The sequence below is a fragment of the Dendrobates tinctorius genome, unplaced genomic scaffold (genome assembly GCF_039654945.1).
Source record: "Dendrobates tinctorius isolate UK_male_01 unplaced genomic scaffold, ASM3965494v1 ptg000062l, whole genome shotgun sequence".
NCBI classification, from domain to species: Eukaryota; Metazoa; Chordata; class Amphibia; order Anura; family Dendrobatidae; genus Dendrobates; species Dendrobates tinctorius.
This window is the reverse complement of record NW_027361730.1, coordinates 40,278,413-40,304,770: the sequence shown is the minus strand read 5'-3', so window position 1 is coordinate 40,304,770 and position 26,358 is coordinate 40,278,413.

Below are 26,358 nucleotides of genomic sequence, written 5' to 3'. Positions count from 1 at the left end.
CATTCTCTTTTGTGTTTTTTCATTTAAGACAAATTAAATGAAGATAATAATACCAAAGAATTTGTGTTTGCAATCATTTTCAGGAAGAAACTGAGTATTATCTGACAAAATTGCAGGGGTGTCAATACTTTTGGCCACAACTGTACATTCTGTACAATTTGAGTGAGAGCTTTCTGCACAAGTGGCGCTAAGTCAATGGCAAAGATGGAAATGGGCTTAGCTAAAGCACCACAAACCAGCTCGTGAGTTAAACTTAGCACCAACCATGATGACTATAGCTACACTGTCAACCAACACAGAAATCTCTGGTTTGCTCTCCAGCACCACCTCTGCTTTCAGGACAAACTGATAACTGGAGGTTGACAAAAGATGCACCCCATGCGTATTCCATTATTGACTACCAATAGTTAAACAAGTCTCCTTTTGTTTAGGCATCAAAAGGACAGGCCCCAATAAAATGTCCCTTTTTTGCGAACCTCCTGGGCAATGTACAATACAGAGGCACCCCCTAACTGCATGGTTTCCTCCACCCTCTCCCATATGGGTCCACCACTAGAATACTCCCATGGCAAAGGTGTCTACCGTGCACAGTGTCATCAAGAAAAAAAAGAGGCTCCAGAAAAGGTGGTCTTACCCACCTATCCTGAAGGTGTCTGTTAACATGTATAGCCAATGACATAGCGGCCTTCTAGTATTCTGGGGTTTCATATACTGCCAAAGCATCTTTCAACCTTTCAGTGAGACCCTGAATAAATTGGCTTCTGAGAGCTGAGTCATTCCACTTAGCATCAGTTGCCCATCTGCGGAATGTGGAGCTATATATCTCAACTGACCAATTCCCCTGGTGAAGGCCACGCTTCCTGGACTCAGCCAAGGTGACTTGGTCAGGATCGTCATAGATAAGGGCCAGAGCCCAAAAATATCCCTCCACAGACTGGAGACAAACCGAATCCTGCAGCAAAGAGAAAGCAGAGGACTGTGGATCTCACTGTAGTAGAGAGATAACAATACCAACTCATTGCTTGTCATTTCTGGAGGAGTGAGGACGAAGTTTAAAATAAAGTTTTGTTATGATTAGGTAACCGAGGAGGATAGCAGGGGAATAGGCTAGGCAACCAGATAACTAGAGAGGTTGGTAACTTAGCGGATTGCAGACCCCTAAACTGACAACACAACTAGAATTAGCTGTGGGATGTCCCTACGATGTCCTAGACGCCTCGGTACAGCCAAAGAATTAACTAAGCCTAAAGAGAGAAGGGGGAAAACTAAACTGCCCCGGAGTAGAACCCCAAAGGAATAGATAGCCCCCGAACATATATTGTCAGTGAGACAAGATGAGGCACAAAACACAGGCAGAAAATAGAGTAAGCAAATGATGGGGCCCAAATTGTCTAGATAGAACAGGACAGGAAAGGATGCTGTCTGCAATCACACAAATAACCCTAAGAAAAAATCCAACACCTCTGATATGCAAAAAATATTGAGGCCACACGACCGCTCCCTCACTAAATCAGAACTCTGGTGTGAACTGGACGCAAAACAAAAGATACTGATATAACGGGATTAGAAATACTGAAAAGACTGACATGAGCTGTGGCATATGGAACAGAGTCCAGCAGAGGTCCCAGCAGGGAACAAGGCTGAACTCACACCAGCAAAGCAGAAAGAGAAAAGCAAAAAATGGATCAAATGCAAAAAGATTCAAGCAGACAAATAACTTATCTGAAAGATGCATGACAAAGCAGGAGGCAAGCAGATTTACAAAATGCTCAGGAAGAAAACCAAATCTCCGGCAACAACTGAGGGAAGGTTGCTCACTTAAATCTCTCCAGTCTGTAACACCTGACCTCCAATCATCCTTCTCAGGTGATTGACTTCTGTCAGCCAGACCAACTCCATTACCAGCAGCAACCAGCAGAGGGAGCCCAAACTCAGAAGCCAGGTCAAAAGTGTTCACAACAAAGTTTGCTTGCTTCCTTAAACACAAAAAATTTGTCTCTTCCTCAAGAAAACCTGTCTGGGAGAGCAACCTTGGGTTCAGGTTGGACCGGCCTACCTGCAGAAACCCCAACATCAGCGACCTGCAGCCACTGTCGCTGCTGCTGAATCTTATATCAGAGGTCATTCACCTCCAGTAGCTGCTCTGTCAGCCCTGAAACCGGATCCATACCACAGGAAAAAGGAAAAAAAAAAACACTCCCGAAAAAAACACACACAAATAAAACCACGTGTCAGTTTTTTTTTCCTTAAATATGCACGGCCGGTGATAATGTCACGCACAGTGTGAGAAGACTAAATGCAACACAAAGGGATGAGGGGAAGGGAGCCCAATACTAGGGAAGGGGGGAGTGGGGACCCCTAGGTAGATCTAAAATCACCCTATCTGCCCTAAACATCCCTATATAGGTTCTGCAACTATTGCTGATCAGGAACCTAATCCCTGCCTTACTCTGGCAGTAAGCCCTGCTTAGGAAAGAACGGGGTAAGCACTTTTCAATCCCCACTACAACTAAATACAGCTGGGATAGACAAACAAGGGGAACACTTCTCTTGAGTAGATTCAGAGAGATAAAACAGACATCCGCCAACAGCATCAATGAGGAAGATAACTGACTGCTATAACTCCAAGCCTCAACAGGGGAGAATGGAAATATCACCGGTGATTACCAGAAGCAGACAGGAAGTGTATAAACACCCAGTCCAGTTGTGTCAATTAGAGCCGGGGGAGGTTGTCATTGGGTCCAAGAGTCAGAAGGACTAGGAAGGTGTGTGCAAAGCCAACCACAAAGACCTTCTGCAGCCAGATGCTATGAGACTGTCTGTAGCCTCTGACATACCCCTGGCAGTAACAGTGGATGGGCAGCAGTGAAAATGTGGGGAGGAAGTGGCCCCAGAACATGGGATCAAAGGAGGGATCCATCTAGATATGGTGTGTATCAATGATATTTAAATATTACATCTGGAATGTTTCAAAGAATTGTCCAGGTGAAGGTATTTGATGTCCTATCTACAGTATAGGTCATCAATAGCAAATAAGTGGGGAATTGACACCCCTGCCTATCAGCCATCTTTTGCTCTGACAGCACAATGTAAATATTTTGAGTGGATCTCTACCTAAGGTGTAGCAGTGGCTGCTGGCCAATTACCGACTTCTGCTTTTTTGAATAGAAGCTGTACTTCAGTAGCTGGCAGCGGCTGCTACAGTTTGAGTGGAGTTTCGCTCTGCAGCTCTGTTCAAAGTGTTTCCGTCCAAGCATAGCTGAAACAACAAGAGCTGATCAGTGAGGGCACCAGGTGTCAGTCTCCCCCCGATCTAAAGGTACTGTCACACTAAGCGATATCGCTAGCAATATCGCTATAACTTGTGACGTTATAGCGATATTGCTAGCGATATCGCTGTGTCTGATACTTACCTCCGACCGCTCCCCCGCTGATTATCGCTGATCGCGCGAGAACGTCCAGGACTGTTTCTCGTCGTCAGCTTCCTGCAGCGCTTCCTGTGGAGAGACGAGCGACGAGCGTGGAGCCGGGCGGGCAGACGTCAGGATCGCCTAGTGTGACAGGTAAGTAGCGACCCCCGTCCCCAGCGATGTCACTGGTGAGATCTGCCTGTGTGGCAGCTCACTAGCGACCACTTAGCGATGTACCAGCGATCCTGACCGCATCATATCGCTGGTCGGGATCGCTGGTACATCGCTAAGTGTGACAGTACCTTAATATTGATGACCTAACCTGTACATAGGTCATCAAATACCTATGCTTGGACAGCCCATTTAAACAAACACACCTTGTTACAGTAGGATCTTGGAACTATACTGTGTTAAATGGCTATACATAAATGTGCCATACATGAATAGTTTTACTTTTAGACTTATAAACATATACCAAGCCCTTGAGTGTGGAGTGGCCAAACGCAGTCTATTTATATCCTAACTACGGCCTACTCTCTCTTCTATGTAAGCTACTGGAAACCTAGTAATTGGATTAGTTATAGTGACTATGGACTAATTGTCCCCGGAAACTTGAAGGCAACTGCGTAAATAGCAAGTTATGCCAGGTATTGTTCTAAACATAAATAGTTTGAAGTAATCTGTCAAATATAGTTTCTAAAAAAAATTGTTGCGGGTTTTCCCAAAGTGAATATTTCTTCCACAAAGTAACAGTACAGCTACTGTAACATGTTCTTCTGGAAATGTATTTCATTGTTTCCATTACAAAATTGTTCAAATGACATTTAAATGCAATTCCTTCTTTACTCAAGACAAAGGTTAGAAATTCTTTGATTTTTGAGGTGACAAAGCTAAGATGACACAACAAAGATTTTGTCAGAAATGTAAAATAATAGCCAAAAGGTGTTGTGTCGCTTGAAATTGATTACAAGAAGGTACATCCTGTATACTTTAGCATTCCAGTTTATTTACGACTGTGTATGGCTATTAGTGTCCTCTGGTTACTAAACATTAACATGGGGACATTATAGGATTTCCTATTACTGAAAAGATCTATGCTATCAGATAGTAAAAATCATCTTGTCTTTAAACATGATTTCTACTATGTGATTTCACAATTTAAGTGGCAATACAAAGTTCTAGCCTCATCTTCAGAAAAAATGTCAATATAAAGAATAAAATGTATAATACATAATAATGTGTAATACATATAGTTTTTACGGTTATATTCACTAAAGGGGTTCTTTACTTTGAGCAATTCATATTTGTTAGAATGTTTCTTTTAAAAAGCATATTGCAAATATGTTCCCTGCTAGAACCAACAGCATTCAGTTGTTACCTTTGGGGAAAATAATTCACTGGATAGGATATCAAATATAAAAACAATCCCAGAAAAAAGAGCGCCTACCTACTAATACATGGTAACAATACCAATATAGTCCAGAACGTAGACAGGCCCAGTGATCATGGGTGGCCATATCATTGGCGACAGCTGGGCTGTCCCACAAGGTCTCAAGAGGTTATAGCTACTATCAAAGACACATAGAAGGATGTATTATTATGTGTTGCTGAACTGCAAAAGCCCCATATACTATTCTTGCACAGGGGCCCTCGTCAGACTGTGTGTGAGTGATAAAAGGTGGAGGAAGCACAGGTGCAAAATACTGATGAACAACCACTCATAAGATTTGTGGCATAAAGGACGCTACCGCTCATCATGAATTTGACATAATAATTTGTGGTGTAATGAATTCTGTAGCTCATCCTGAATTCGGAGTAATAATTTGCCTTATGTCAGATTCCCATGTATGTAGCAGGCTCACGAGTTGAGCTCGCCCATACAAGGCAGATGCCAGCTGTAGTTACATTGGCCGGAGCGCGCACCACTTATCCCCTTTCTGACGTCAGGCGTAATAGTCCGATGTTGGACTCCTCCCTTTGATGTGGCTCCTGCACTGAGCCCACATCTTTCCTGGGACATGTCAGGTGTTTTGAACATCTGACATGTGCCTGGAATAGCAGCAGTTGGAATCACGATCCACCTGCAGCTATTAGCTAGTTAAATGCCGCTGTCAAACATTGACAGTGGCATTTAACTCGTGCTTCTGGCCTTCAGGCCGGAAACCCACCCACCGGTGACCCCTGTCACTTGATCGGAGGTCACCGGTTCGTTGTCACGACAGCCAGAGGTCTCCTGGAGACCTCTATGGTTGTCAGTGCCGGCTTGCTGTGAGTGCCACCCAGGGGTCGGCGTTCATAGCAAGTGAGTATATAAAGGCAATCTGGTCATTGCCTCTATGTAGCAGAGCTGATTGGGTTGTGTCAGCTTCTAGTCTCCCATGGAGACTGTTGAAGGATGTGAAAAGTAAAAAAAAAGTTTTTAAAAATATAAAAAAATAAAAAAAATAAGTTCAAATCACCCCCTTTCAACCCATTCAAAATAAAACAATAAAAAAATCAAAGATACACATATTTGGGATCGCCGTGTTCAGAAGCGCCCGATCTATCAATAAAAAAAAAATTATCCTGATCGCTAAAAAGCGCAGTGAGAAAAAACTCAAAACGCAAGAATTACGTTTTTCTGGTTGCTGCGACATTGCAATTAAATGTAATAAAGGGCGATCAAAACATCGTATCTGAACCAAAAAGTTATAATTAATAACATCAGCTCGGCATGCAAAAAATAAGCCCTCACTCAACCCGAGATCACGCAAAATGTAGACGCTACGGGTATCGGAAAATGGCACAATTTTTTTAACAAAGTTTGGAATTTTTTCACCACTTCGATAAAAAAGAACCTAGACACTTTTGGTGTCATTGAACTCAGAATGACCTGGAGAATCCTAATGGCCGGTCAGTTTTAGCATTTAGTGAACCTAGTAAAAAAGCCAAACAAAAAACAAGTGTGGGATTGCACTTTTTTTTGCAATTTTATGTGTAGGCCCCTGATTTTCAGATTGTCCTATGAAAGATATTCAGATTGTCAATTTTTTTCAGCAGTGAAATTTTATAGAATTTATAGGGCTCTAGTTGTGCATCAAAACAAAAGCAAAGACTTGGTTGTTTACAAATAGAATCACTATATTGATACTGAAGTGTAAGAAGTCCATTTGAAGTGGGCAAATTTTCCAGCAATAGTAATACTGCTAATTTTTTTCAGCAGTGACATTTTATATGGCATTTATCGTGCTCCAGTTGTGCATCAAAACAAAAACAGAAAACTTGGTTGGTTAGAAATAGCATTGCTATATTGATACTGCAGCATAAGAAGTCCATCTGAGGTGGGACAATTTTCCTGCGACTGTAATACTACAAATTTTTTTCAGCAGTGAAATTTTATGCAGCATTTATAGTGCTTCAGTTGTGTATAAAAACAAAAAAAGACTTGGTTTGTTGCAAATTGCATCACTATATTGATACTGCAGTGTATGAAGTCCATTTGAGGTGAGTCAATTTTCATGTGATTGTAATACTGCAAATTTTTTTCAGCAGTTAAATTTATAGTGCTTCAGCTGTGCAAAACAATGCAAAAAAAAACTTGGTTGGTTAGTAATAGCATTACTATATTGCTCCTGCAGTGTAAAGAGTCCATCTGAGGTGGCCAAATTTTCCTGCAATAGAAAAACTGCAAATTTTGTTCAGCAGCAAAATTTTATACAGTGTTTATAGAGCTCCAGCTGAGCATCAAAACAAAACAAAAAAACTTGGTTACAAATAGCATCGCTGTATTGATACTGCAGTGTAAGAAGTTCAACTGAGGTGGGCTAATTTTTCTGTGATACTAATATTGCAAATTATTTTCAGCACTGAAATTTTATACGACATTTATAGTGCTCATGTTGTGCATCAAAACAAAATTTTCCTGAGATTGTAATACAGCAATTTTTTTCAGCAATCAAATATTATACCGCATTTATACTGCTTCAGTTGTGCATCAAACAAAAATGCTGGAATTGTTTGGTGGTAATAATAATCTTTATTTATATAGCGCCAACATATTCCGCAGTGCTTTACAGTTTAACAGTTTCAGAACACAAATCATAAGTAATAACGTTAACAGTACAGTAATTAAAGCAAAATTAGATGACCCTGCTCGTGAGAGCTTACAATCTACAATGAGGTGGGGGAGATACAAAGTACAGGTGTGTATTTACAATGGTGTATTTACAATGATGGTCCAGCCATCTTGAGGGAGTGAGGGATGGATGGAGATAGTGAATGGGCTACACATGCACACTTAAGCCCCCTTCACACATAGCGAGATTGCTAGCAATATTGCTAAAGCGTCACCGATTTTGTGACCCAACAGCTATATCGCTAGCGATCTCGCTACATGTGACACTTACCTCCGACACGGCTCCTCGCTGGAAATCGCTAATCACGCGAGAATGGGATGGTCCATTTCTCGTCGTCGGCTTCCTGCTGGCGCTGACAAGCGACTCCATGGACGCGGGCGGAAGACGTCACTCTCGCTGCGTGTGACAGGTAAGTGACGACCACCAACCACTGCTGCATCGCTGGTGAGATCTGCCTGTTTGGCAGCTCACTAGCAACCATTTGGCGATGCACCAGCGATCCTGACCTGATCCTGATCTTGGGTCGTATCGTTGTTGGGATCGCTGGTGCATCGCTAAATGTAACGGGACCTTAACACATAGAATGGCTTTGATTTATGAACGTGATAGGCCACTCTGAACAAATGTGTTTTAAGGGAGCGCCTGAAACTATGCAAATTGTGGATAGTCCTAATTTCTTGGGGTAGAGCATTCCAGAGGATTGGCCCAGTGCAGAAGAAGTCTTAGAGTCGGGAGTGGGAGGTACGGATTAGTGCAGAGGTTAGTCCGATAGACAGAAATGAAGGAGGAGATGTAGGGAGGTGCTGCACTGTGGAGAGCTTTGTGGGTGAGAACAAGTACTTTGAATTGGATCCTATAATGAATGGGCAGCCAATGTAAGGACTGGCGAAGAACGGACGTGTCAGAGTACCGATTAGCCAGATAGATGACCCTGGCAGCTGCATTAAGTATGGACTGGAGAGGGGATAGTCGAGTAATGGGGAGGCCAATTAATAGAGCGTTGCAGTAATCCAGGCAGGAGTGGATCAATGCTACAGTGAGGGTTTTTGTTGTTTCCATGGTGAGAAAAGGGCAGATTCTAGAGATGTTCTTTAGGTGTAAGCAGCAAGAGCGGGCAAGAGATTGTATATGGGATGTGAAGGAGAGATTGGTGTTAAACATAACACCCAGACAGTGCGCCTGATGCCGGGGTGTTATTGTGGTGCCACCCACGGAGAGGGAAATGTCAGATTTAGGGAGGTTAGTAGATGGCGGGAGCAGAAGAAGTTCAGTTTTGGAGAGGTTGAGTTTCAGAAAGAGAGCAGACATGATATTGGAGACTGCGGACAGACAGTCATTGGCGTTCTGTAGTACAGCGGAGGTAAGGTCGGGGAATGACGTGTATAGTTGTGTGTCATCAGCATAAAGATGATACTGAAAGCCAAATCTGCTGATGGTCTGTTCAATTGGGGCTGTGTAGAGAGAGAAAAGAAGGGGGCCAAGGACTGAGCCCTGAGGTACCCCAAAAGCGAGAGGAAGAGAAGATGACGTGGAGCCAGAGAACAAAACACTGAAGGAGCGGTCAGAAAGATAGGAAGAGAACCAGGAGAGAGCAGTGCCCTTAATGCCTAGTGACTGGAGCCTAGAGAGTAGGAGATGGTGGTCAACAGTGTCGAAAGCTGCAGATAGGTCGAGAAGAATGAGCAGAGAGTGGTCACCGTTACGTTTTGCTGTCAGAAGGTCATTGGTGACTTTGATGAGTGCAGTTTCAGTCGAATGTAGGGGGTGGAAGCCGGACTGTGAAGGGTCTACAAGGGAGTGAGTGGAGAGGTAACGGGTAAGGAAGGAGTAAACTAGGTGCTCCAAAAGTTTAGAGATGAAGGGGAGATTGGAGACTGGTCTGTAGTTGTTTGTGCAGGAAGGGTCGAGAGCGGGTTTATTTAGTAATGGAGTAATGATGATGTGTTTGAAGGTGGATGGGAAAATGCCCGAGGAGAGGGAAAGGTTAAAGATTGCAGTTAGGTGAGTTGTGACGACTGGAGAGAGAGACTGAAGGAGATGTGAGGGAATGGGGTTGGTAGTGCATGTGGTCAGACGAGAGGAAGAGAGGAGTCTGGAGACTTCTTCTGTGATGGGATCAAATGTGGAAAGTGAGCAAGGGGAGATGCAGGAAGGGATGGGAGTCACAGCACTTGGTGGTTGGGAGCAGATTTCCTGACGGATATTATCTAATTTTTTTGTAAAGTGGGAGGCCAGGTCATCAGCACAAATGTCTGTGATAGGGGCTTGTGATTTCGGCCTGAGGAGGGAGTGAAAGGTGTCAAAAAGTTTCTTGGGGTTGTTGGCTAGTGAGGAGATCAGGGTGGTGAAGTAGGTCTGTTTGGCAAGGTGAATGGCAGCGTTATAGGTTCTTAACATAAATTTGAAGTGGATGAAGTTTTCTGGTGTGCAGGTTTTTCTCCATAGGCGTTCAGCAATCCTAGAGCATCGCTGGAGAAGTTGAGTTTGCGATGTGAGCCAGGGCTGTTTTACTCTCTGATTGGAGGTTCTGAGTGTGAGGAGAGCTACTTAGCAAGGCTGCTTCTAAGATTGTCGTTGTAGTGATGAACAGCCAGATCAGGACAGGAAAAAGAGGAGATTGGGGACAGTGATGAGTGTAGGGAGTCTGAAAGTGTCTGAGGATTAATCGCTAGTAGATTTCTGACTGTGTGGTAGATAGGAGTGAGCTGGGGTGGATGAGGATTTGTGAGCGTGAAGGAGAGAATGTTGTGGAAGCGGTGAGTTATTTAGGTGGGAGATTGAACAGAGCCGGACAAAGACCAGATCAAGGGTGTTACCGTCCTTGTGTGCTTCAGAGGTTGAAAGCTGTGAAAGGCCTAGAGAGGTGGTTAGTGATAGATGCTGGGATACAGATGTGGAAGTAGGGCTGTTAATGGGGATGTTGAAGTCTCCCAGGATAAGTGTTGGTAGTAGAGATGAGCGACTTTGCCTTTTTTCTGGTCGAGTCGGGTTTCATGAAACCCGACTTTCGCAAAAGTCGTGTCGAACGAAATCTGCCGATTATCGTGAAAAGTTGAAGGCCGACTGAAACACGAAACCCAATGCAAGTCAATGGGGAAGCAAAGTCGGCAGGGAGTGGAGGACAGGAAACACACCTACAGTGCCCTTATGAATGCCAAAAACATCAATTCGGATTACTGAAGCTTTTAAACCTTAATTTACTTCATAATACTAGTTACGCACTGAAAAATGGGGGTTATTTGGCTAAATTTGTGGGGGGTAGGGCTGGCTCCATGTTTTCATGTGCCCTGGGCCAAAGAGCGCCCCTTTAACACATACCACAACTCATGATGCTCCGATACCGCAGAGAAATAGCGGCATAGTACAATGAAAAATACTTCACTTTTTACATCTCATGACTGATATCCATTTTTAATAGCTCAAAAACCGAACAGTATATTACTCCATACAGTATTATGGCCACCGCATAGTGCGCTATACAGAGTAATGAGGCCCATATATTTCTCCATACAGAATCATTGGTCCCATATAATGTTTGAAACAGTATATGATGAGCTCCACATAATGCTACAGTATATGTTGGTCCCCATGGATGAAGCTCCACTGTTTTATGGGCCCAAATAATGCTCCATACATAATGGGCCCCATTTCTAATGCTCTAGTGTATAATGTGCCCTGTAAATGCTGCTCCAGTATCTGATGTCCACCTTTGCAATGCTCCAGTGTGTGGTGGGCCCCATATATCATTCTCCAGAGTATAGTGCTCCCCAAAAATTGCTGTCCCAACATTGAAAACAATTAAATAAGTCTCCTCGCTATGGAATCCCTGTACTAGTCTGGACTCCTCATCGTCATCATCGTCCATCTCACTGCACTTGGCTGTTTAGGCAGAGGGCGTACAGATGTGATGTCATTGCGCTCTCTGATCAGACTATCACTGTCAGGAAACGCGGAAGACGTCATGGCGTTGGAGCAGGGAGAGGTAAGTATTTCAACTTTGCAAGTGCTGTGATCCTGAGCAAGCAGGGGGGGCCCACCTGTTGGCGATGGCAGTGGCACAGGGCCCCTCTAATAGTACGGCGGTGTGTCTGATGGCGGGTGGGGGCCCTCCCACCGGCAGAGACACTTTTGCGTACTATGAGGGGCCCTGTGCCAGTGCCGTCGCCCATGAGTATGGCCACCATCAGCTCAAGGAACCTGCACTTTCATCTGCACCTTCCTCTTTGTCACCGTGTAAGGTGGTATAGGATGCGGCAAGGGGAACCTGAGTCAGATTCTGGCTAAGTAGAGTGTGAGGGGAATGTAGTGGTCTGGGTCAATGTACCAGCAGAATCATCTAGTAGTGGCTGGGCATCAGTGCACTTGTGGCGTCCCCAGGAGTACGGTCGCCACTGTGGCATTACCTTCCTCCTAGGGAGTGTGATGTCATGCTTGGGAGCAACGAAGGATCTCTCTAGCAGTTAAACCAACACACAACATATTTCCCACTCCACGCCAGCAGGGAGACCTCTGAACATGACTGCTGAGGAGCTGCTCTCTGTGGTCGGGAGGAGGTAAGTTAGGCCATTCTGTGCAGGGAAGGGGAAGTGTGTGGATATGAGAAGGGGAGCTGGAGGATGAGCAGAGTTAAGGCTCACTCCTAGCTGGAGCGCATGGTCCGGATTCCGGTCTCCAAGTTTGTAGGGACACTGACTTTCCTGCAGCAGAATCCGGAGGAAGTAGCAGCTGTAAATGCTCTGTACCCAACTGAGGCTCGGAGGCCCCAGCATCAATGTGTGTGAGCCAGAAGGAAAAGGCTACAGCTGCCAGCCATACGAGAAAGTTCCAAAAGAGAGTCAACAGGGGGAACTTCATTGAACTCAGCACTGCGAGTACCTCAGATAAGCGCTAGAATGGAGGCCACACTACCTATCTGCAGAGAGAGAAATCCAAATTGGCTTCCAGGCTGACCAACTCCTTCTCCATCTGTACTCTGGGTCCTGGACAGCACCTACCAAGTACAGGTAAAGGAACTGCACGACTGTGTCTGTCATCTTTCTCCTGCGCCTGGCGCACGGCTCAGCTACAACCTGCACTGCACACCATCTCCCAACTCTTTCATCTGCCCTGTGACTACGGGCCTACCTGTGCAGGTCTTCTATATCTTAGCTGCACCACAACATCTGTCCCACAGAAGCGACACTGCAGTGCTGGTCAATCTAATCAGAAACCAGAGGTGGCGTATGTATCATTCACCTATAAATGTAATTCACCTTTGCTTGGACGCCCAGGGCCACGGAACGGGTCACCACCACCGTGACACATCCCTGTGAGACACCGGCCCGGTACCGATTAACCCCACTGCCCTGGCTGGCCACCTACACTCCATGTCAGATTCATCTTGGACTGGGGAATTCACGATTTGACTTGATAACCCAGGCATGGTATGATAGAAAGAGCTACATGGACTAATGTGAAGTGTGGCCTGCTGCCTCATTCAGTTGGGGTGGGGGTGCAGGACACAAGGAAAGGGGTTCTTCCTGACCAGGAGCCAGCACTTGACCACTCAGTGCTTGCATTTTTTGAAACTTTAGAAGAGGCGGGCATATTTGATGGAGTCTGTTTCGGCAATGTAAGCCAAAACCAGTTCCTCATGCTCCGCCTTTAAAAGCAGTTAACCTACTCCCAGAAAAGGTATCATTCCTGGCGTTCCAGAGCCAGATCATGACGCAAGCTCAACACCTCCTGCCTTAGCTGCTATTGTGCTTTTGCCACTACCAGCAGATGCACCACCACCATCATCACCAGCTGGCCCCCCTGCACCCACGTCCGTGGCCTCTTCCACCAAACTTCAAAATGTTGCACAAAATAGACACAAAATAACATCAGATATATGGCACTGTATCAGAAATGTACAGCTCTATTCAGTCAAAGGATAATTGTCAATCTCCATATATATTCCATCAGTCACACAGAGATGCTCACAGGCTCAGTATGGATTAGACAAGAATATAAAAAGTAGACAAAGTGTACAGTATCATCAGATAGCAGATATATATAGCATAGTTTAAACATTAACAATGTACGTCTATATATCAGGAGTAGTGTTGAGCCACCACGCTAGTGTTTTGGTTCGTCACACAGGAGGCAAGTTCGTCGAATGTTCGTCGAACCCCATTGAAAACAATGGCAGGCAAACACAAGCACATACAAACACATAGAAAACAATTACAAAACACCTTAAAAGGTGTCCCAAAGCAGAGAAAATACTCAGAAGACAAATATTACATATGGAAAAGGGCAACTACTTTTAGAAAAGAGGTGGAGGAGTAAAAGGAGGAGGTGGAGGAGACACAGATATAGGCTTGTCATTCCCTTATGAAGTCAAGAAAGGCTGGAATAAAAATGTAAAATACCAACCAAAGAAAAAAAATTCTGAAATCGAACACGATCATATACCGTCGGACTTCCCACCAATAAATTATGCCAACTGGCGATTAGGCGGCGTTATTCCCACGAACCTCCAAACAGCGTCCATGAAGGCAAAGTGTTTGCTTTCCAGGGGCAGTATGATTGCAAAGCTGAACCTTAAAGGAATGTACAAAAGGGCACCACCAGGAGTGGAGCCTGCGGCTTAATTGGACTCCACCCGGGAAACCACAACCATGCCACCTCAAGAAAAGATGCACATATTGAAAGCTTTGTCGATTGTGTGTGTGGTGTGGTATGTCCGTTTGTAGTTGTGCTAGCAATTTGTCAGCTTTATTCCATTATCGAACGAGACTCCGGCATGCCCCCGCGGTACACGTCAAGCTTACTAGAGGGATACGCGAGGCTCTGGCACTATCATGGTCTATCATGGCGTTACATGTCTGGGGCTGCATGCGTGCTACACTGAAAGGACCAGCTTTTGTCGCTTACAGGTGCAGATAACCAGCAGAACACCATTAGTGATGGGGATCTGTGATTCCAATTATTCCCCGTGAACGATGATTTCCCAGTAAGTGCAGGTCAACCGCAATTCCTGAATTAGGCCTAACCGGCATTCCTGAAAAAATGCAAAAATTACGTGTCCAAACCACAGTTGCTGTAGCTTGCTTAACAGCTCGGCAGCCGTCCTCAGGCCCAGTATGGATTCGACAAGATTCTAGAAAGTTGATAAAGGGTACAGTTTCACCGGGTAACACGTATATATGTAGCATAGTTTACACATTAAAAACCTATGTCTATATATCAGGAGGCAGGCTCAGACGGTCTCAGGCCCAGTATGGATTAGATGTGATTGGACAAAGGTGAGAAAGGGTACCATATCACTGGATAACAGGTATGTATAGCATAGTTTACACATTAAAAACGTAGGTCTATATAACAGGTGGCAGGCTCAGACGGTCTCAGGTCCAGTATGGATTAGACATGATTGGACAAAGGTGAGAAAGGGTACCATATCACTGGATAACAGGTATGTATAGCATAGTTTGCACATTAAAAACCTATGTCTATATAACAGGAGGCAGGCTCAGACGGTCTCAGGCCCAGTATGGATTAGACGTGATTGGACAAAGGTGAGAAAGGGTACCGTATCATTGGATAACAGGTATGTCTGGCATAGTTTACACATTAAAAACGTAGGTCTATATAACAGGAGGCAGACTCAGACGGTCTCAGGCCCAGTATGGATTAGACGTGATTGGACAAAGGTGAGAAAGGGTAACGTATCACCGGATTACAGGTATGTATAGCATAGTTTACACATTAAAAACCTATGCCTATAGATCAGGAGGCAGGCTCAGACGGTCTCAGGCCCAGTATGGATTTGACCAGCTTGTACAAAGTTGAGAAAGTGTACATTATCACTGGATAGCAGGTATATATAGCATAGTTTAAATATTTAAAATCTCCATGTTCTCAGTATGGATTAGACAACAATCTAAAAAGTAGAAAAAAGGAAATGTATTTGAAGCGTACACCAGTATACACTTTTGGTGGTATTTTTAAATCTTCTTATATATTTCTGTCTCAGTAAGACAGTCCAGACTCTCCACAATAGGAAATGAGATGCATACAATTACTGACATAAATTCTAGTGATTGCAGAAATCTAGGAATTCCTATTCACGGGATAAACTTCCGTCACAATTCTCAGAGGCGATGCAGACCCTCAATTAATTAGTGTGTGGAGACAGGGAAAACCTTTCTTTGTGAAGAAAGTGTTGCTGTATCGCAGTACCGTTGATCCCATCGCCATTACTCATATCCATATAATTTTGATCACAGGGAGAGATGTAAACATGGTGCTCACTATCATGCTCTGTCACGTAACTTTGGAGTGCAAAAGACAGAAGCCACAGGTCGTAGGCGATTCATTTGGATTGGCATGAGAGGGCACATTTAAAAATGTGTGCTGGAATGTCACACGTCTGTGGGTAGGAAAACTGTGAAAACTGATGAGAAACCACCACTGCATCTCATTGTGAGTCGACGTCCATAAGAAATGGAAGCCATTGATCATCTGAAGCTAGATCCCGGCCAGCGGGACAGGGCATAGCTACGTCTTAACTATCATCTTCTATCAGTTCACCAAATTTGTAGTGGCAGTCCCAGTGAAGGATTTGACAGCCCAGACTACACGCGGAGGAGCAGGGAGAGGTAAACATTGCAAATGCTGGGGCCCTGCCCAAGCAAGGGGGGACCACTCGTGGGTGTCGGTACTGGCACTGGGCCCCTCATAGTACGGCGGTGTGTCTGATGGCGGGTGTGCACCCCCACCGTCAGAGACACTTGATTGCACTATGAGGGACCCTGTGCCAGTGCCCGCGCCCAAGAGTCGACCCACCCACCTGTCCAGGGCAACGGCACTCACACGGTTGCGTGCGCTAGGTGGTGACCCCGGCCATGGGGGGAGGAGGCAGCCCAGTTAGGGAGGTTTACAAAATGGCATTTGTTGATGTGGGACATTCACCTGCTGCTAAAGGCGAAATTGGTCAAGTCCCAGGAAGAGGCGGACCAAAGAAAGCCATTTTTCTGTCAACCTATGTGTTATCAGGGTAAGGTGTGATAAAATCCTTGGAAACCCATGCATGGTTCATTTTAATGAAGGTTAGATCATCCACATTTTGGGTCGACAGACGTGTCCTTTTTTCTGTCATGATTGATCCAGCAGCACTGAAGACTCTTTCCGATCGCACTCTTGCAGCTGGGCAAGCGAGCTCCTGTAAGGCATATTGTGCCAATTCAGGCCAGGTGTCCAGTTTAGCTGCCCAATAGTCAAATGGGAATGACCTGTGATGGAGAACATTGATATGGGAGGAATAGTAGTTTGCAACCATAGTTGACAAGTGCTGTCTCCTGTCACTTTCAATTGATGCAGTATTACCAGTCGTGTGAGCGGGACTTGAAAAATCAGTCCACAACATGGTCATGAAACCCCTGTCTCTAACGCCACTTCTGATGTGTGCACCACCAACATCTCTTCCAAGTTGCCCCTGGCCCCTATGGCTCGTGTGAGAACCATCACCGCTGCTGTGTACTGGAATGCCTCAACCAACCGGTTTACCAGAGTTGCTTGTTTGTTAGCCAATATTAGGTCAAGGTTCTCCTGTGGCATGATGTTTTGGAATTTGCCTTTATAGCGTGGATCCAAGATGCTGGCCAACCAGTAGTCATCATCGTTCATCATTTTGGCAATGCGGGGGTCCCTTTTTAGGATCTGCAAGGCATAATCTGACATATGGGCCAATGTTCCCGGTGTCAATGATGCACTGCGAGTGCTGGGTGGAGGAGCACTTTCAGGCAAATCCACATCCCTCCAGTCATGCACAAACCCAGTACCAGACCTTGCCACGCCAACATTTTCTCTTGCCCCACGAGAAGCATCCTCCTCCCCTAAATAATCATCCCCATCATCATCCTCCTCCTCCTCTTCTTCCTCCACCTCGTCCACGACAGTTCCCTGAACAGACAATGGCTGACTGTCATCAAGGCTTCCCTCCTCCTCTTCCTCATCATCCTCAGCTGCAGACGCCTGCTCCTTGATGTGCGTCAAAGTTTGCATGAGCAGATGCATAAGTGGGATGCTCATGCTTATGATGGCGTCGTCTGCGCTTACCAGCCGTGTGCATTCCTCAAAACATTGAAGGACTTTATAGAGGTCTTTCAGCTTCGACCACTGCACACTTGTCAACTCCATGTCTGCCCTCAAAGTGCCTGCCCGTGTATCCTCCCACAAATGCATTACGGCCTGCCTCTGTTCGCACAGCCGCTCAACCATGTGCAGGGTGGAGTTCCACCTTGTTGCAACGTCAATAATTAGGCGGTGCATGGGAAGGTGGAGCAATCGCTGCAGCTTCTGCATACGACTGGAGTGTACTGGCAACTGGCGGATGTGTGAGCACAGTCTTCGAACCTTATGGAGCAGGCCTGTTAACTCTGGATAATTAGTGAGGAAGCACTGCACCACCAGGTTCAAGGTGTGAGCCAAGCAAGGTATGTGTCTGAGTTTTGAAAGGGCTATGGCTGCCACAAAATTACGGCCGTTATCACTAACTACCTTGCCTGCCTCAAGATGTAGACTGCCCAGCCATGACTCAGTTTGTCGCTGAAAGTAGTTGGCCAGTACCTCCGCCGTGTGTCTGTCGCCCAAACACATCATCTGCAACACAGCCTTCTGACGCTTTCCACTAGCTGATCGATAGTGGGACACATCGTGTGCACCACTTTCAGCTGCGGATGCAGTTCTCGTGCGACTGCGCTCTGTGGACGAGCTTTCGCTTCTGGAGGAGGAGGGTCGAACGCCTACAGCCAACTGTTTCCTATACCGTGGGCTAGGCAGCACTGTGCCATCACAGCTGTCCCCTGTGGACCCTGCATCCACCACATTAACCCAGTGCGCAGTGATGGACACATAACGGCCCTGGCCATGCCTACTGGACCATGCATCAGTTGTGAGGTGCACCTTTCCACTCACTGATTGCTTGAGTGCATGGACAATGCGGTCTTTCACATGAAGGTGGAGGGCTGGGATGGCTTTGCGAGAAAAGAAGTGGCGACTGGGTAGGTCATAGCGTGGTACTGCGTAGGCCATGAGTTCGCGGAAAGCTGCGCTTTCAACCAAACGATAGGGCATCATCTCTAACGAGATTAGTTTGGCAATGTGGGCGTTCAAACCCAGTGTACGCGGATGAGAGGATGAGTACTTTCTTGTCCTACTCATAGGGTGAGCTGGACTTGAGAGCTGCATATGGTGGAACTAGCGGTGGACATGGCGGACTGAGAGAGGGTTGATGATGGTGATGGAGTTGGTGTTCTTTCTGATGGCCTAGATTCAGTCTTTCATTGCAATAACAGTGTGATTCCCTGACTGATTTGCCCTTGCGACGACAACTCAACATTTGCTGCTGGTGGTGTGCTAACCGGTAGACTTACAGTGAGGGAAACAATGTAGCGTTGCTGACTACCTTCTTTAGGAGCAGTAGCACATGTGGTATGTGAGTTTTGGTAGTCCGTCCACGCTTGCAAGTGCATGGTGGTTAAATGTCTTAGCATGCAACTGGTATGCAAATTTCTCAGATTTTTCCCTCCGCTAAAGGTCTTTGCGCACTTCTTACAGATAACCTTTGCCTGATCATTAGGATTTTGTTCAAAAAAGTGCCACACTGCACTCTTCCTACTATGGAAGACATTTTGAGGCCTTGCACGCTGTGCTATTTTGACCGTCTGGCCAAGCTGTCCTGCAACTCTTTTGGTTTTTGTAACCCGTTTTTGGACTGCTCCATTCCTGCCAGATAACAGCTGTTGCGATGTCGATGTCTGCTGTGGATGCTCCTCCTCCTCATCTGAGCTATTGGAAAAAGCACCCTCACCCCCAATGGATGCCAATCTGGATCAACAACTGGGTCATCCATCACCTCCTCTTCAATGTCATGTGCACCTTCCTCTGTGTCACCGTGTATGGTAGTATAGTATGTGGGAAGGGGCACCTGAGTTTCATCTGGGTCAGATTCTGGCTCAGAACACAGCGAGGATAATGTAGTGCTCTGAGTGAATGTACCAGCAGAATCATCTATCAGTGACTGTGCATCAGTACACTCCATGTCAGGTTCATCTTTGCCTGGGTAATTCATGATTTGACTTGATAACCCAGGCATGGTATGTGAAAACAGCTCCATGGAGTAATCTGTAGTGTGGCCTGCCGCATCCTTCAATTTTGGTTGGGGTGAAGGACACAAGGAAAGGTGTGGTTCATGAACATGAGCCTCCAGTGATGACTCAGTGCTTTTATTTTTTAAAACTTCAGAAGAGGAGGCGATAGAGCTGGAGGCTGAGTCAGCAATGTAAGCCAAAACTTGTTCTTGAAGTTCCGGCTTTAAAAGCGGTTTACCTACTCCCAGAAAAGGGAGCCTTCGAGGCCTTGTGGAGCCAGATGATGACGCAGGCTCAACACCTCCTGCATTAGGTGCTATTTTGCTTTTGCCACTACCAGCAGATCCTCCACCAACACCATCATTACCAGCTGCCAACCCCCGCCCACTTCCACGGACTCTTCCACCACACTTTCTCTTTTTTGGGGAAAATGTACCCAAAAAACCACTAACTATATGGTACTGTAAAACAAGGTACAAGGTGTAGATAGTAGTGGGGAGAACTGGAATCTCTGTAAACTTCAGGACACAGTTGTATTCTGTCAGGGCAGGCACTGTTTATTTTATGCCGCAATGTGACAGGCAGATTCTGGATGTTGTAAGAAAGGTGGATAGAGGACTGTGGAGAATTGGAATCTCTCTACACTTCAGGACACAGTTGGATTCTGTCAGGCCCTGTGTCTATAACACCGCAATGTTACCGGCAGAAATTGCCTAGTGTATGACAAACTACAAGGTGTATATAGAATTGGGCAGAATTGTAATCTCCCTAGAGTGTAGGTCTGTAAGAACGGACAAACTCCTCGGCTTTTCCTTACAGAGTCACACACGTAGATAGCTTCAATTTGGCCGTGATAACAGCCGTTACACGGTACTGAGAGAGGAGCGTGCACGTACACTGCTGTACGGTGTATGTAAAATTGTCAAGCTCCGTGTTTTTGTATACGGACTGACACATGCTGTCTCTCTCTAGTTTTGAATGTAATCAAACAGCAAATATACTAAACTGTTTGAAAAACGGACAAAACTATAAGGTGTAGATCTGTAAGAACGGACAAACTCCTCGACTTTTCCTTACAGAGTCACACACGTAGATAGCTTCAACTTGGCTGTGATAACAGCCGTTACATGGTACTGAGAGAGGAGCGTGCACGTACACCACTGTACGGTGTATGTAAAATTGTCAAGCTCCGTGTTTTTGTATACGGACTAACACACGCTGTCTCTCTCTAGTTTTGAATGTAATCAAACAGCAAATATACTAAACTGTTTGAAAAACGGACAAAACTATAAGGTGTAGGTCTGTAAGAACGGACAAACTCCTCGGCTTTTCCTTACAGAGTCACACACATAGATAGCTTCAATTTGGCTGTGATAACAGCCGTTACACGGTACTGAGAGAGGAGCGTGCACGTACACTGCTGTACGGTGTATGTAAAATTGTCAAGCTCCGTGTTTTTGTATACGGACTGACAAACTGTCTCTCTCTAGTTTTGAATGTAATCAAACAGCAAATATACTAAACTGTTTGAAAAACGGACAAAACTATAAGGTGTAGGTCTGTAAGAACGGACAAACTCCTCGACTTTTCCTTACAGAGTCACACACGTAGATAGCTTCAATTTGGCTGTGATAACAGCCATTACACAGTACTGAGAGAGGAGCGTGCACGTACACCGCTGTACGGTGTATATAAAATTGTCAAGCTCCGTGTTTTTGTATATGGACTGACACACGCTGTCTCTCTCTAGTGTTGATTGTAATCAAACAGCAAATATACTAAACTGTTTGAAAAACGGACAAAACTATAAGGTGTAGGTCTGTAAGAACGGACAAACTCCTCGACTTTTCCTTACAGAGTCACACACATAGATAGCTTCAATTTGGCCATGATAACAGCCGTTACACCGTACTGTGTGAGGAGCGTACACCGCTGTACGGTGTGTGAAAAAATGAACGCTCACTTGCTCTCCAGGACAAAACAATACAATTTGGATTGCTTTTCAAAAAGCAGTTTGAACACCAGTGTGCACACAGCAATACAGCTAGCCTTAAAAGGCAGGCTAATCACCACCAGCACTGCTGCACAAAAGCAAAAATATTCACCTTTCACTGCACAGTAACTACAGTGAAAAGCGCTAGCAGCAGAAGCAGTTTTTTTTCTTTTTGCCTTCCTAACGCTCTCCCTACAGAATCAGCAGCTGCAGCAGCTCTCCCTATTCTGAGATCAGCATGAGTAACATGGTGGTCGGTGTCCCCGCCCTTTTATACCCCCTGTGACACGACACAAAGCGAGCCAATCACTTGCATGCCCTTCTCCAAGATGGTGGTGACCGCTGCCTATGTCATCACGTTGCCCACAGTGTCCGTTCTTCCTGATTGGCTGAAAAAGGGCGCTAAAGCATCTTTTGAAATGCGACTTTGGCGCTAAAGTTGCCGACCACGTGGCCGACCTCACGCTAAGGTCAGGATTCGTTTCATGAAACCCGACTTTGGCGAAAGTCGGCGACTTTTGAATTTTTTCGACCCGTTTCGCTCAACTCTAGTTGGTAGTTCTGAGGACATGAAGTGCGGCAGCCAGGCTGAAAAGTGGTCAAGGAAGTGGGTGAGTGAGCTTGGGGGGTATGTGACCACTACTCTGAGGGAGAGTGGATGGAAGAGCTTGATGGTGTGGACCTCAAAAGAAGGGAATATGAGTGATGGAACTGGGGGAATGACCTGGAAGTGCATTGTGGGGATAGGAGTATGCCGACTCCACCACCATGTCTCTTTGTGGGTCTCGGGGAATGAGAGAATTGTAAGCCACCATAGGAAATGGCAGCAGGAGAGACAGTGTCAGAATCCTGAATCCAGGTTTCAGTGAGGGCCAGCAGATTAAGAAAATTGTTTAGAAAGTAGTTGTGCAGGGAAGGAAGCTTGTTACAAACAGACCGTGGATTCCAGAGGGCACAATTAAAAGATGGAAATGAGGGAGTGCAAGTAATATTAATAAGATTAAAAAAATAGCACATCAAGAACTATTTAATTATAAAGAATTTTATTAACACATAAATTACAAAGATTAGCAAGAAAGTACATAAAAACAATTAAAAAACACAGGTGGGACAATTTGATCAGTAATGAGCCTGGAACATATGCGGCACCACAGCCGCACAGGAAACACTGTTGATATTGGCAGTAACAGGAATGTATATGAACAGCATGTAAAAAAATAGACATCATGTAAATAATCCTAGTCCCAACAGTTTTAGAGCAATACTGACCAAAAGCTAAAGTGCATAGTATGTGTAGTTTCTTTGTAATCAGAAGATCAGAGTGTGCTGTCAGAGTACAATTCTTTATAATTAAATAGTTCTTGAAGCGTTATTTTTCTTATATGTTCATAATTGCCCTTTCCAGGCTCTGAACTACATTTTTATAGGAGTGCAATCGGTACACATGGCATCATATGCTTCGATGTATTACTTTTTTCATACAGTTTATTTATGATTTATTCGGTCATGTTTACCATATTATGGGATTCATTTTTGTGTGGTATTGTTTGGTTATAAATAGTATCACTGTATTGATTCTGCAGCATAAGAAGTCCATCTGAGGTGGGCAGGGATATATCATACATAATTTAAAATGGTCATGGAGCGTGTTAAGGGATGGGGAAGTGAACGTGATGCTGATGGTGAGTGCAGTTGCAGAGGCTGACTCCGTGGGTAAGGTGAAACTGCCTGCTGCAGGAGCACAACAAATACACACATCATGTCGATCTACCTTCCTGTCCCACTTTGTAGGGGGAGCTTGGATCACCACTCTTGAAGCCAGACAAGTGTGAAAAGGTTGTTGGATGGATAGCAGATAACGCTTCCTGTCACTTTGCCAGTACCACCCTGTATTTCACATTCTCAGTAGCCCTGATTCTGGACCACATAATCCTCACCCTGATCCTCCTTTCTCCCACCAAGCCGAGTGCCCGAAGACAAGTGATCCTACACTTGGACACTCCAAAGAGCTGTTCACATTTCCATTTATAGATTCTGGCCTCTCACCCTGCCTGTTTCAAGCGGGAAATGAGGAGATCACATGTAGTGATGCCCAAATATTTGAGCAGCTAAATTATGATGAGACACAATTACCAACAAGTGTTATTGTTACATCAGTAAGTCAGGAGGAGGACGAGGATGTGGAAGTGGAAGACGAGGTGGTGGACGATGAAGGCTCAGACCCAATCTGGGAAGATGACATACAGAGTGAGGACATTATTGCACAGGGAGAGATATCTGCAGCACTATAACAGGCAGGAAGATGCAGTGGGGTGGGAATAGACACTAAGCGAGCAACTGTTTCCCCGAACACCAACACGGTTGAAGTTGCCAAGAAAATGATTAGTTGTTCCCGAGTCTGGTGCTTTTTTAAAGACAGACCAGCTAACTTAAAAAGGTCATTTGCAACATCTTCAATGCCAGCATCAGTAGGGCAGCAAAATTACCAGCCTGACCACCATCAGCATGCTCAGGCACATGCAAGAAAAGCACCCAACTTCTTGAGCCAAACACAAAGGTCCAGACACCTTGTCTGTGGTTGACACCACTGTCTCTGCCCCTGTTCTACATGCACGCCAATCCCTTATACATGATGTAGGCGAAGATGCCTCCTACCGTGCACCTGTCGTTATACACTTGCAACCACTTCCATGTGCTTGTCCAAGTGCAGCATTCGGTTGTTCCTACCCTATTTCTTGGAATGCAAGAGTAAATACCCAGCTGCCCACCCACAGGCCTCTATACTAAACAGTCACATTTCCAGACTGCTTGCCTTGGAAATGTTGCTGTTTAGGCTTGTGGAGACAGAAGTTTTCCACAACCTCCTGCCGGTGACTATCCCTCAGTACTCGGTCACCAGCAGCCACAATTTCTCCCTGTATGACGTCCTTTAACAAGCATGTGTCTCATAAAATCAGCTGTATTGTGACCAACTGTCATGCCACGCTCTCCAGGAGGCGGGGCTTCGGTCCTGACGTCACTCCCTCCGGTACGGCGGTCCCTCCGCGGCCTCCGTTGGGTGCGCACGCGCAGCTCTCACCCCCGGGGCTCCTCCTCCATGTCACGTTTGCGCTTACGCGCTCCTGTCAGTGCTGTCTCCGGGTCAATCTCCTCTATGGTAATGGAGGACCTGACCCGGAAGCTGTAGTGGTCATGTGCTTTCTGGTTAGGATCTGACCCAGAACCTGTCATGGTCATGTGCTATATCAGGTTACCTTCCCCTATGGGAGGTGCCTGATTATTGATGTGCTTCCTGGCTGGGTCTGCTTAGTCCCAGCCGGGCCGTGCGCTGTTCTCAGGTCCTCTGCTCTGTCTGGTATTCTGTTGGGCTCCTAGCACTCGCTCTGAACTTTCACGTTACTTCATGCTCAGTAGTGCCTCCTGGCACACTCTAGTATCCTGTCCTCTGTCCCTTGCTCTGTCGTACCTCCTAGTACTCTCTGTCTCTGTGCTCTGTAACACCTCCTGGCACGACTGCTGCTCCATCCAGTACTTTCTCGTGCTCCTGGCACGCGTCCTGCTTTGTATACCTCCGGACGTACTACTCGCTATACGCCATACGTGCTCACGGCTACCTGTCTGACACTATCTGCAGTTTGCGCACTTCCGTGTACACTCTTTGTGTTCCTGGTACCCAGTTCCGATACACTCATCCGTGTTTCCTGTGAGCCGCCCCTCTTGGTACCGGTTGTCGTGGTTCTGACCTCTGCAGTCCTGCCCCTAACGATCCCTGTATAGGGGTCGGTCATCACCTGGTGTGCTCGGCCCAGGGGCTCCAGATCCGCGACCCAGAGGGTCCACTCTTGGACGTTGTCTGCTCTGGAATGTCACAGTATAATCAGGCCATGGACCCCGCTGGTACTATGGCTTCTGTCCAAAAGGAGCTGGCGTTTCTCCGTGAAAACCAAACTAAAATTATGTTATTTCTTAAGTCCATGGAGTCTTGTTTATCTGCCTTACAGTCCTCTGAGCCTGGGAATGCTGCCCAGTTGTCCAGTCTCCAGCAGGAACTCGCGCAGCAACGCGACTCCCAGGCCCAGATCCTCAACTATACAGTTGTGGCCAAAAGTATTGACACCCCTGCAATTCTGTCAGATAATACTCAGTTTCTTCCTGAAAATGATTGCAAACACAAATTCTTTGGTATTATTTTCTTCATTTAATTTGTCTTAAATGAAAAAAACACAAAAAGAATTGTCCTAAAGCCAAATTGGATATAATTCCACACCAAACATAAAAAAGAGGGCGGACAAAAGTATTGGCACTGTCTGAAAAATCATGTGATGTTTCTCTAATTTGTGTAATTAACAGCACCTGTAACTTACCTGTGGCACCTAACAGGTGTTGGTAATAACTAAATCACACTTGCAGCCAGTTGACATGGATTAAAGTTGACTCCACCTCTGTCCTGTCTCCTTGTGTGTACCACATTGAGCATGGAGAAAAGAAAGAAGACCAAAGAACTGTCTGAGGACTTGAGAAACCAAATTGTGAGGAAGCATGAGCAATCTCAAGGCTACAAGTCCATCTCCAAAGACCTGAATGTTCCTGTGTCTACCGTGCACAGTGTCATCAAGAAGTTTAAAGCCCATGGCACTGTGGCTAACCTCCCTAGATGTGAACGGAAAAGAAAAATTGACAAGAGATTTCAACGCAAGATTGTGCGGATGTTGGATTAAGAACCT